Genomic DNA, 13,002 nt, shown 5'->3' on the forward strand with positions numbered 1-13,002 from the left:
ACTCAGTTATTTTATCTGATCTTGATTCGTACTTGTCTTATTTGTCCGAGGCTGAGAAAACGGATGTCACTGACATTTTAAAAGATCATGTGGATCTTTTTGCTGACATTCCTACTAGAACCACTGTGACGCAACATGATATTGATATTGGTGATTCCCGTCCAATTAAACAGCATGCATATCGTGTTAACCCACATAAAAGAAACCTTATGAAAGGGGAAGTTGATTACTTACTCCAACACGGTTTGGCTGTACCTAGTACTAGTCCGTGGAGCTCTCCGTGTTTGTTAGTGCCTAAACCCGATGGTACATCCCGATTCTGTACAGATTTTCGTCGGGTGAACTCAGTAACAAAGACAGACTCATATCCTCTTCCTAGGATGGATGACTGTGTCGATAGGATTGGGGGTGCTCGTTTTGTAACCAAGTTAGATCTGCTAAAGGGGTATTGGCAGGTACCCTTGACGCCCCGAGCTTCCGAAGTATCTGCTTTTGTGACCCCCGATAATTTCCTCCAGTACACCGTTCTTGCGTTTGGTTTAAAAAAATGCCCCTGCCACCTTTCAACGCTTAATGCATTCTGTCTTAGCTGGTGTTGACCACTGTGAGGCGTATTTGGACGATGTTATTTTGTTCTCCTCGTCATGGGGTGAACATCTTCAGCTGCTTAGAACAGTGCTCGGCCGGTTACGTAAGGCATCACTAACTCTAAATTTGGCTAAGTGCGAATTTGGGAAAGCTTCTGTAGTTTATTTGGGAAAACGGGTTGGACAGGGACAAGTGTGTCCTGTGAATGCGAAGGTGGAAAGCATCGCTGATTTTCCCACGCCCACCACCAAACGAGAGCTGCGCCGCTACCTGGGTATGGTGGGGTATTACAGGGGGTTTTGCAAAAACTTTGCTAGTGTGGTATCCCCGTTAACAGATCTGCTGAGTACAAAAAGGGAGTTTGTGTGGTCTGTAGAGTGTACTACTGCATTTAATTCGATTAAAGCGCTATTGTGTACTGCGCCCGTGTTGGCAGCCCCTGATTTCACACGCCCGTTCAAATTAGAAGTGGATGCTAGCGCTGTAGGTGCTGGGGCGGTGTTGCTTCAGGAGCATGCGGATGGTATTGATCATCCTGTTTCTTTTTATTCCAAGAAGTTTAATAAACACCAGGTGAAATACAGCACTATTGAGAAAGAAGCATTGGCACTGTTGCTTGCACTGCAAAACTTTGAGGTATATGTTGGGTCTAGTAGTTTGCCGGTTATTGTATATACGGATCACAACCCGCTGGTATTTTTGAACCGTATGCGTAATTCCAGTCATCGCTTAATGCGCTGGTCTCTTCTGGTCCAGGGATTTAATTTGGAAATCCGGTATAAAAAGGGTTCTGAGAATGTCATTGCTGACGCGCTCTCTCGCGCTTATAGAGAGGTTTAGTCTCAAACATAGTTTGCTCTAAAGGGTGGGGGTGTTACGGAGGGAGATGTTTATATTTTTCTTTGTTGCCTTCCTTTTTCTAAGCTACCTCACTTTTGCGCTCTCCTTCACTCTTTCTATCAGTCCTGCAGGTTACCTGTGAGAGGGAGGAGCTGATTGATTGATCCTGGTCCTGCGTCACTATAAAGCGCTGGCCGATGTGGAGTGCAGCGCGACACCCGACCCATTCAACCACCACGCCGCCCAGACCAAACCACCTGTCGTACTATTCTGATTGTTTGTGCTGTCGTGAGTCAAAACGGAGCTGTTTAGATAACTAAAATATGTTACTTAACTTTGTTATACTACTTCTGTAAATACACTTCAAATAATACTAAAAGCCAAGGTAGCACTGTAGGGGATAAGGCCTGTTTCTTTGGGAGGGGGTTTCTTTTCTCCTGTGTTTTGTTAGTTAGGGAGGGAGGGAAGATTTATGTATTTTTATTTCCTTTTTTTTGTTAGGTAAGTGAGCTCTAAATTTCTAAGTTAGTTTTGTTTGTTTGTTATTTTAGGCATTTCTTATCCCTGACGTAAATGCTACTGATTATTATAAATAAATCATTTTGGCTTGTATTTCTGTGGTTGGTATCATCTTTGGTCTGGGCTAAAAATGCGTGAGCGGGTGTCGTCCTAGCATATGTTACTGGTCTGGCTTTCCAGGCCGTAACACTCATTGAGAGAATGATGCCAAGAGTGTGTAAAGCAGTAATCAGAGCAAAGGGGGGCTATTTTGAAGAAACTAGAATATGAAACATGTTTTCAGTTATTTCACCTTTTTTTATTAAGTACATGTAATATGTATATTTTATTAAGTACTGTATATATAAGACTATATCACATAATTGGTAAAACAGGGTGTAAGCACTGTTCTATGCTTTTATAGGACAGACTTCATTACCTGTCCTCAATGCAGCTCAGGTAAAAACAGAAAGACGCAAAAACGAGCAGAAGATAAAGACTGATATAGTAAATTTCCTGTTAACTTACTGTATCATTAGGTTCAGATGTTTGACTGATTGGGGCGGAGTCTGCAAAAAACACAAATGAAGGTGACATAAAAGTGCTGTATTAATTTAGTAATTAAGCAAAAGTGGATTACACTAAATCACACCTTTACACCTGAATCTGAATCCATCATCTACACATAATGAACAGGTGTGAACAGTACCTCCAGTCCTGCAGCATCTCAGCTTGATCAGTTTTAGTCCTCCAATCGGCAGCAGAACCACACAGACACATATAATCAAGATATAGTGGTTGTTAAAAACTGTAACAGAGAGCAAGAGAGAGAAAATAACCAACTTTACCTTTAGCCTAAAGCTCTGAAGTTCTGTCTGAACACATTTAACATGAATATAGAATATAGAAAAACAGAGAGTTCTGGATAAGGACTGAGTTCTTACTGTTTGATACACCGTCGTAAGATGCTGTTGTTGGTGATATTGGTGCCATGGTTGTTGATATTGTTGTTGGTGTTGTTGTTGCTGCCGTGGTTGTTGGTGATGGGTTTCTGAAGGTTCTGTCTGTAAAATATCAAGAGTTAAGAGTAAGTTTATCATCTTTGGTTGGTCAGAACATTTATAAAAAATAAAGTAACCCCAGGTGGGCTTTATTAGAAGTTGCTGAGGATTTTTACATGATCATGATACACTGAAATTCCCACCTATCATTGTGTCCCAATACTTTATCCCATTTTCTCCCAGTTTAAACATCCAATTACTTAACCCACTCATTAGGACTCCCCCTATCACTAGTGATGCCCCAACACCAGGAGGGTGAAGACCAGCACACGGTCAGACTCCACCTCTTTTTGAACTTAGTCACATAACAGTTTTGGCTAACGTTTAAATACTGCTGCAAACATAACATCAGTTTCACTGTGTGAACGTAGCCTAAGAAGAATAAACACTAATACATGATACTTTAATGTCAAAAGTCTTTGGACAGCAGTTTGTAAACTGATCACAAAGTGTTACATCAGAGAATGGCTTGGGAACACCAAAACTTGTATAAGTTTTTAGGTGTTATCTTGTGAGTGAGGTTGAAGGTTGAACCTTCCTCAATCCACAGTATGAAGTGTGTACCAGAAATCTGCATTAAAAAGCTAATATTACCACCCACAGTGGACAGTGCAGTGCAGTGGGTGGTAATGATGGTGCCGGCAGCATCTGGCTGGAATTGTCCATGTAAAAGTTTAACAGGAATATCCCACAGATCAGTGCAGAGTTCTTTAGCTTCTATGGGACACTGCAAAAGTCATGGGACACTGTACTGTACTGATTCCTGTTTAGTGATATTTTCTATGTCAGTGTGAATCAGATGATGGAAATCTACTGTATGAACTGTATAATAAAGCTGAATAAATATTATATTTCTACTGTGTTCTTATTGAGTTTGTGTTGATTGTGTTTTTTTCCTCAGCTATAAAAAGTAATAGTCTGTGTTGAATGAGACCATAAACTCTGAACGTCTGAGAATGAGTCATCACATCTGATTATAGAAAATAACTCATACAACACAATTAGAGACTGAGGAGGAGGGGGTTTCATAGCTTATGAATTGAATTTTATACTTTGTGTCTTTTCTATCTTTTCTATGGCTCAAAATATACAAAAGGCATGTACTTCTAATACAACACGACTCTCTGATACATCAGCTCACAGATGCAGCCTTGTGCTGATCCACATCACCCTAGAAGTGATGAGGGGAAATAGAGAGCTCCATCTACTGTACTGTACCCACCCAGAGAGAGCAAGACCAACTGTGCTCTCTCAGGGCTCTGGCAGCCAAAAGTAAGTCACATGACCAGAATTCGAACCAGTAATCTCCCGATCATAGTGGTAAAGCCCGCTCAGAACCCATGTCCCAAGTGACTAGAACAGCAATTCTACCTAGAAACATCCAGTCACCATCATTCCCCTCCACTGCACTGTCCACTGTGGGTGTTAAAATTAGCTTCTATGGTGTATTCATGGTACACATGGTACACTGTGGATGGAGAAATGTTAAATACCCAAAACAGGACTTCAAAAATGGAATGTCCCATCCCTCTGCACCTACTATCAGGTTCTGTAACCTGTCAAATCATTTTTCCCCACAAGAATAGTCTCTTTTCTGCATGTCTATGGGGCATATATGCATAGCTTTCTTAACCATGGGTCCATCAGTGAATAGGAATGCTCCATATTTTCTCTTACCAGAGGTTTTACATTCCTCATATCAGAAGCTCTACTTTAACATTGAGCAATCAGTTATAGAATAGATATAGAATGGAGCTTACCTGTAACCTGCAGGTGAATCTTAGTGAAGAAGGTGTCGTAACTGACTGCATCCCCATAATCTGATACACCACAGTAATAAACTTCTTCATCACCTTCTCTCACATCACTGATTCTCATACTGACAACTCTAGATCTTCTGTTATCAAATATGGAGAATCTTTCTCTTAAAGGTACTGAGGTACGAGCCATTTCAGTAAAGACGAGACCTTTCAGTGTGGAGAAGTATTTAGCTTTTTCTTTAAACTCCTCTGGATAGGAACAGCTGATAGTTATGGTTTCTCCCGAACGGCCGGTCACGGTCTTTGGTCCAGAACAACATTTTTCTGTAAATCATTTACACTATATTTACTTTCTCAATCATTTAAGGAGAAGGATCTGATTGGGCTTGCAGAACATTAGTATCTACCCAAAAGCATTAATAAGATTATTCTGACCTGTTTTCACGTTCAGATTTACAGTGTTACTCCACGCTCCAGTTCCTCCACACTGATACGATCCAGTGTCCTCTGAACTCAGATCTCTGTAGATCACTGTGAGGAATCCAGGAATCTCATCTACAGAAACTCTGCCTTTATGATCCCATGTGTTCAGTGTTTTATCAGATTCTGGATACACACACTCTGTTCCTGATTCCTTACAGAAATACATATTGTACCCTCTATCTTTTGGTATTGTACAGTAGATTATGACATCACCTCCAGAGTACCCAATCACATCAGAGCAGCTCACAGGACCTGCCAATCAAAGTAACTCACTTCACAAAGTGTCTCACTTCTACACTTCAGAATAGCTCTATAACTGCTTTATAAACACATATAAACTGAATATTATATCTTATCTAAAGACTGAAGTAGAAAATCTGACCTGAGATCAGGTAGAAGGTGAAGAAGAGGAGGATCTTCATCCTGAAATTCAGCTTTAGTCCAGGAGTGAAGTAAAGAGTCGTCGTCTCTGTGAGGAAACTCGTCTCTTCTGGTTAGTGTGTTTAGTTCCTGTTTCTCAGCAAGGGGATAAAATTAGAGAAAATTAAAGCTCCTCCCATCAGCATCACTGACCACAAGAACAAAACAGAGAGAGAGAGATAGTTAGGTCATACTCTCACAAACACAAGCAGAGATATATTTAGTTTTATGCACTGAAACTGTTGAAGAAATTGAATTCATATTATTATGGTTATATACTTTCATTTATTCCGTTATTGTTTAGGCATTACTGGGCTGGAACATGTGTATTGGCCAGACTTCCTTCAAGCTCCACTCCTTTACTTGAAGCTTGTGCCTTGACTCTATGGTTAAGGGACATTGCTACCTAACACCTGGCCAGCAGTCCATTTTTACACCTTACACCTGTACCACCTAGCGTTGTTATTTGCAAACATATTTACGCTAATGGGCATGATGGTCAGGAAGTGAGAAGTATTTGTCATGTTTTTGTCCGGTTTTGCGTTTCTCTGGTCTGTCCCTGTGTTTATCCTGTGTCTCTTTCCCTGTTGCTCACCTGTTCATTTTAAGCTCCACCCCTCTTGTTTCCCCCAGGTGTTTCCTGTTTCCCCTCCTTGTCTGTTTGTATAAACAGTCCCCTTGTACCTGTTCTCCCCTGGCCGTGGTTGTACGTCCTACCGTCAGTCAGGTCTCATGTTATTTAATGTTTTAAGATTCTTTTGTCTTAGTTTTTGTTTCTTTGTTTGTTTATTATTCAAGTTTCAATAAATACTCGTACTTGACTCCTACCTGACAGTATTGATGTAAATTTCTGGTGTATTGCTATCTTGGTGGTGAAAAACACAGGTGCGCCACTGACTGATTTGAACCCTGACAGCAGTCAACATTCAGACGTCCATACCTATCCAGCAGCTCAGTTTTTTCTTCTGAGAAGCGTCGGATATGTCAAGGTAACTGCACCATTAAAATAGCAATCTGCCAAGGTCAGTGCACACCTGGCTCTTAAAGGGACCAGCAAGTGAGATGCTGATTGGTTTATTTTACATCATGCCTAAAACACACCCATAATTATAAGTACATGCCATTCGTATATTTCGAGCCACACAAGGTGTACTTTTCCCGTCTTTACATGCACGGATGACGGCTCGCTAAGAATAATAAGAATAGTAATTGTAAAATGTTCTACTAAACACCATTTGCTGATTATGAAAACCCCCTCCTCCTCAGTCTCTAATTCTGTTGTATGAGTTATTTTCTATAATCAGATTTGATGACTCATTCTCAGACGTTCAGAGTTTATGATCTCATTCAACACAGACTAATACTTTTAATAGCTGAGGAAAAAAAACCCCACAATCAACACAAACTGAAGAAGAACACAGTAGAATTATATGATTTATTCAGCTTTAATATACAGTAGATTTATATTCATCTTACTTGCACTGACATAACAAACATTACTGGACAGGAATCAGTACAGTGTCCCATTACTTTTGCAAGGTCCCATGGAAGCTAAAAAGCTCTGCACTGACCTGTGGGATATGCCTGTTAGACTCTTACATGGACAATTTGAACTTAAATGCTGTAAAAGCAAAATAAGTCTATTTGTATCACACATTTCTTTTACAGTAGCAATTAAATTGTTTTACATTAAAAGAGAAAAAATAAAAAGAGTGTTAATACAGCTTATTACATCCTGAGTTCTAAGACCTCTGGAAGGCTTTTGCAAGAAAAGTTACAATTCAAGGAAATTTGATAAAAAATCTGTAACATAAAATGCAAGAGAAACACAGTAAAACATAAAGTAGTAGAATTTGTTTGTTATAGAGAAACACGTAATCATGTTATTAAACATGTATTAAGTCGAATTCAAATGAACAGTTGAGGTTAAGTTGCTGGAAGACTAAACTTCATTGGTTGCCCTTGGGCAGTCTGATTGGCTGGTGTTGCGGTTTAGACTCTGGTAGACTGAACCTGATTGGATGGTATTGGGGTTTAGACTCTGGTAGACTGAATCTGATTGGTTGATGTTGGGATTTAGGCTCTGATAGACTGGATCTGATTGGTTGGTGTTGGTATTTAGGCTCTGGTAGACTGAATCTGATTGGTTGGTGTTGGGGTTTAGACTCTGGTAGAATGAATCTGACTGGTTGGTGTTGGGGTTTAGACTCTGGTAGAATGAATCTGACTGGTTGGTGTTGGGGTTTAGACTCTGGTAGAATGAATCTGACTGGTTGGTGTTGGGGTTTAGACTCTGGTAGACTGAATCTGTTTAATTGGTTTTGGGATTTAGAGGCTGGTAGACTGAATCTGATTGGTTGGTGTTGGGGTTCAGGGTCTGGTAGACTGAATCTGTTTGGATGGTGTTGGGGTTTAGGGTCTGGTAGTCTGAATCTGATTGGATGCTGTTGGGGTTTAGGGTCTGGTAGACGGAATCTAATTGGTTGGTGTTGGGGTTTAGGGTCTGGTAGACTGAATCTGGTTGGTTGGTGTTGGGGCCCTTGTTCTGGTAGACTGGGCTCATATTGATGTTCTTCTGTGTTCTACGTGGATCATTTTCATAATCACCATCATTCTGAAATCACATATTAAATATTCATTCGTAAATTATTGATGCACTATAACATATTCTATAAATTGCTATTGTTATTTTATTCTTAAACTGGTCAAAATAACAGAAAGAAGAAAAAATCCAAAAACTCAACTGAATATGTATAAACCTATATTATGTAATTTGTCAAACAGGGTGTAAGCAAATACAGAGTAAATATACTCTATATGGAGTAATATTTTATATAATATAAAACCCTATTACTTTTACTCTATGCTTTTATAGGAAACCAGAAAGACAAAAAAACAAGTAGGAGATAAAGACAGATATAGTAAATTTCCTGTTCACTTACTGTATCATTAGTTCCAGATGTTTGGCTGATGTGGGCGGAGTCTGCAGAAAAAAATAAAAGTTTACTCATAGAAATGCTGTATTAATTCAGTTTTGATTACAGTAATTAAGTACTTAAGATACGGGAAACTGTTGCATCACTCCTACTGTATTACACTAATCACACCTTTACACCTGAATCTGAATCCATCATCTACATATAATGAACAGGTGTGAACAGTACCTCCAGTCCTGCAGCATCTCAGCTTGTAGAAGATCAGAGTTAATCCTCCAATCAGCAGCAGAATCACACAGATACTCACAGAGATGATGGTGGTAGAGGAACATGGAGCTGAGAGACAGTTCTTCAGTTAGCTGGGTTAGCTCTGCGGTTTTGGAGTAACACACAGCTCTCCTCAGCCAGGGCAGAGAGTTAGTTGATAAGTTAGTTGTTAGTTGATTAGTTGGATTAGGTGTGCTGTATGTAATTAATATAAACCAGTGACCTTAATTTACCTGAGCGTGAAGCCTGAAACAGGGACAGCGCCTGCACTGGTTCTGTTCTCTCTGCAGTTTTTGGATTATTAACACGTGTTCACATCTTAATTTAATGTTACTCTCACATTACCGAACACAGCGGAGGTAACGTTACTGAAATGCTCTGTGTGCAGTTTTTTCCGATCCTCCTGTCCGGAGGTGCAAATCTTACCACAAACGGTAAAAAATTGTGGGACAATTTACGGATTAAAAAACGGAGACAAAAACCTCAGTTTTTAAAAATATCCGGCTTCATGTGGGCGGGGCCTAAAGCTCTACATTAAAACGTACCATAAATAGGGAATATAGAAAGAGGGAGTTATTGGTAAAGACTAAGTTCTTACTGTTAGATTTATTGTTTGCGGCCGCTGTGGTTGTTGATATTGTTGTTGGTGCTGTGGTTGTTGGTTTTGTTGTTTTTGTGGTTGTTGAGCATATTTTTGTTGTTGATGATGTTTGTGTTGGTGCTGTGGTTGTTGTTGTTTTTTTGGTTGGTGATGTTGTTGGTGTTTCTGTTGGTGATGTTGTTGGTGTTTCTGTTGGTGTTGTTGTTGGTGCCGTGGTTGTTGGTGATGAATTATTGTAGGTTGTGTCTGTAAAACAGCAAAAAATAAGAGAACATTTTTAATCTCTGTCAAAAACATTTGTAAACAATAAAGTGACACCAAACGGTGCTTCATCAGAAGCTGCAACATGGACTTCTAACATGGAGCTAATTGGAGACAGGATGTGATTGGATGTGTAGGTTAAAGCTGCCCTGCCCTATAAAAAAAAACACACACCAGTTTTGAGTTTTGAGCTGTTCTTAAGAAGCATTTCTTGATGTGAATCATGCCTCACACAAAAGATCAAGCTCTCAGAAAACCTACGTTCAAGAATTGTTGACTTGAAGAATGAAGCTGGAAAGGGTTACAAAAGTATGTCTAAAAGTCTTGATGTTCATGTGTCCACGGTAAGACAGACGCTCTACAAATAGAGAAAGTTCAGCTTTACAGGCTTTACAGGCTTGGTAAAGTCCTGTAAAGATGACTGTAAGAGCACAGCACAGAATGATCAATGAGGTGAGGAAGAATAAATATACTGTGGACAGATGAAACCAAAATTGAGTTGTTTTGAAGGAAAACACACAACGCTATGTGTGGAGAAAAAAGGCAACAGCACACCATCATCAAATCCTCATCCCAACTGTGAAACATGGTGGAGGGAGCATCATGGTTTGGGGCTGCTTTGCTTTGCTGCCTCAGGGTCTGGACGGATTTTGCCTCATCAACAGAAAAATTAATTCCCAAGTTTACCAAAACATTTTACAGGAAAGCTTAAGACCATCTGTCCTCCAACTGAAGCTCAACAGAGGACGGATGATGCAACAGAACAACGACCCAAAATACATAAGTAAATCAACAACCGAACGACTTCAACAGAAGAAAATAAATAAATACTCCTTCTGGAGAGTCCTGACCTCCTGAACCCAACTGAGATGTTGCGGCATCATGACCTCAAGAGAGAGATTCACACCAGATATCCCATAATATTATAGCTGAACATTATCTTGTAGAAAAACTCTGTCTTTATGATCTTATGCGTTCTGTGTTAAATCAGATTCCAGATACAAACACTCTCTTTCTAATTCCTTACAGAAATACATAATGTGTCCTCTCTCCAGTGGTATTATGCAGTAAATAATGACACTACCTCTTGGATAGCCAGTTACATCAAAGCAGCCCACAGGACCTGCCAATCAAAATGAAGATTCTCATTCAATTAAAATACATATAACTGTTTTATAAACACCGAATACTGAAAACTGAATATTACACCTTATCCGTATAAGAAAAATGATCTGACCTGAGATCAGGAAGAAGGTGAAGATGAGGAGGATCTTCATCTTAAATTGATCTTCCGCCTCACTAAATGTATCTGTATGTTGTGTATAGGTTGTACGTTTTCTTCAGATTAAACGCCGTCTCTGTATGAAAGTCTCGGTGTGAAAGTCTCCGTGTGAAAGTCTCTGTGTGAAAGTCTCCGTGTGAAAGTCTCTGTGTGAAAGTCTTCGTGTGAAAGTCTCTGTGTGAAAGTCTTCGTGTGAAAGTCTCCGTGTGAAAGTCTTCGTGTGAAAGTCTCCGTGTGAAAGTCTCCGTGTGAAAGTCTCCGTGTGAAAGTCTCCGTGTGAAAGTCTCCGTGTGAAAGTCTCCGTGTGAAAGTCTCTGTCGTCTTTTCTGTTTGGTTTGGTTGGTTCCTGTTTCTCACGAAGATCCAGAGTTGCTCAACGTTACCAGCTTCTACCATCAGCATCACTGACCACAAGCCAAAACCAATGAACATTAAGTCACAAAAAAACTCAAGAATTTCACACAGTAAAAGCCCTTTCACACCATGTCTCATTTTTATGGAGGAAAAAATAGCATGTCAAATTTTAAAAATAAATGTATGTGTATTAATGATTGTTTTTTTCATTCTGATAGACTGCAACACTGGGTCATTCTTCTTTTCATACTCTGCTTGATGCGTTAAAATCAGATTCATCAATCAAATCAGACCTCTGCTGAACTGCAGAACTCCATCATCATGATTGGGTACCAAACATATGAGCCTACGAGGAGCAAAATGTTGAATTTAAAGTGCAGTGTTTAAAGAAAGAGTATATAGGATAGTATCAGTACCTACCTGTTTTCAAAATTAACTCTTCATATATTCCATATCAGAGCTTTAAAAATAATTTGTGAATGAAGTGCATTACATGACTTTGATCTAGCCAGAGAGAAATCATCAGTCAGTTTTTTACTTACGAAAATACTGTAAGTTCTGTATGTGAAAGGGCCTTAAGTAGTAAGCATATTGTTTCTAATACTACAGTATATACTATACTAGTTGTATTTATGTGGACAAAAGTGTTTAAATTTAATGTAAACTGATTTGAACTATAACTGAGCATCTTTCACCCAAATTACTGCCAGCAACAACTGATGTCCCTTCTCCCATTCACGCAATGCATGCCACCCCTGGTTTGGCGGTGGCACCCAACACTTTAGTTCTACTATTACGACTCCGGAAGGAATGTTGTCAGTTGAACAATTTAAAGTTTTAACATATTTAGCAAAACAAAGATACATATATGAAGAGGTTATATTGAAACAGTCTTCTAGTGGAGTCTTTGGCGTAGGCCCCGTCATCGGCCCAGGACTTGATACATCTGGGCTTTGCAGATCCTGTCGTACATTGGAGACAGGGGCGGAGCCAACCCCCGGGCAACCAAACGGGACCAACCTGGAGGCGGTGGGGAAGGAGGAGGGTAAGAACGACCATCAGCATCTGAAAGGCAGCAAAGGTACTGAATGAGCGATCTTATTTAAAGGCAGAGGGAACAGCTGATTGGATAGGTAATTAGGTGACGTAGCATTGGAGTCTTTAGTAGAACTTTCGCTGCGTTTTCATTTCCTGTACTGCTCCTGTGCCAGCTCATATGTTGCTTGTGCCAGAGTTAGATTTCAGGTCATCTTCACCAGAATCATCTTCCAGATCCTCTTCACCAGTTTACTCCACACACTTTTTCCTTTACAGGTTTTTAACCCCCTTCACTTCAAAAAGGAAGGATCCTAGCAGGTAAGCAAAAGCTCTGAGTTACCATTAGTTACTCTTTTGTCTTATTAGGGAGAACAGGACTGGACACAGGTATGTAACAAAGTCTAATCATGGTGATGAATAGGATTGTTGTAAAAAACAAATAAACAAAAAAAAAAACAACATAAGAGCCACCGGCCACAAGAGGGAGTAATAGGTAGCTACTCTGGATCTACCACTTTTAAGCCTGTCGTCGCACTTTCACATCCCATCTGCTTTTCTACATGAGTGATAGAGCTGAAGATACTACATAACAACGCCTGTGATTGGCTGTTGC

General features: G+C 39.8%; 1 long non-coding RNA gene across 1 annotated transcript; it reads right to left on the reverse strand.

Moving 5' to 3' along the window:
* Positions 1 to 8,012: 8,012 nt before the first annotated feature.
* Positions 8,013 to 9,242, reverse strand: LOC125785670 (uncharacterized). Its single transcript, XR_007427996.1, has 3 exons — positions 8,815 to 9,242; positions 8,593 to 8,633; positions 8,013 to 8,264 (listed from the first exon to the last, which is right to left on the reverse strand). It is a non-coding gene; the product is annotated as an uncharacterized LOC125785670 (long non-coding RNA).
* Positions 9,243 to 13,002: the final 3,760 nt, after the last annotated feature.

Source organism: Astyanax mexicanus, chromosome 21 (genome assembly GCF_023375975.1).
Source record: "Astyanax mexicanus isolate ESR-SI-001 chromosome 21, AstMex3_surface, whole genome shotgun sequence".
Lineage (NCBI taxonomy): Eukaryota > Metazoa > Chordata > Actinopteri > Characiformes > Acestrorhamphidae > Astyanax > Astyanax mexicanus.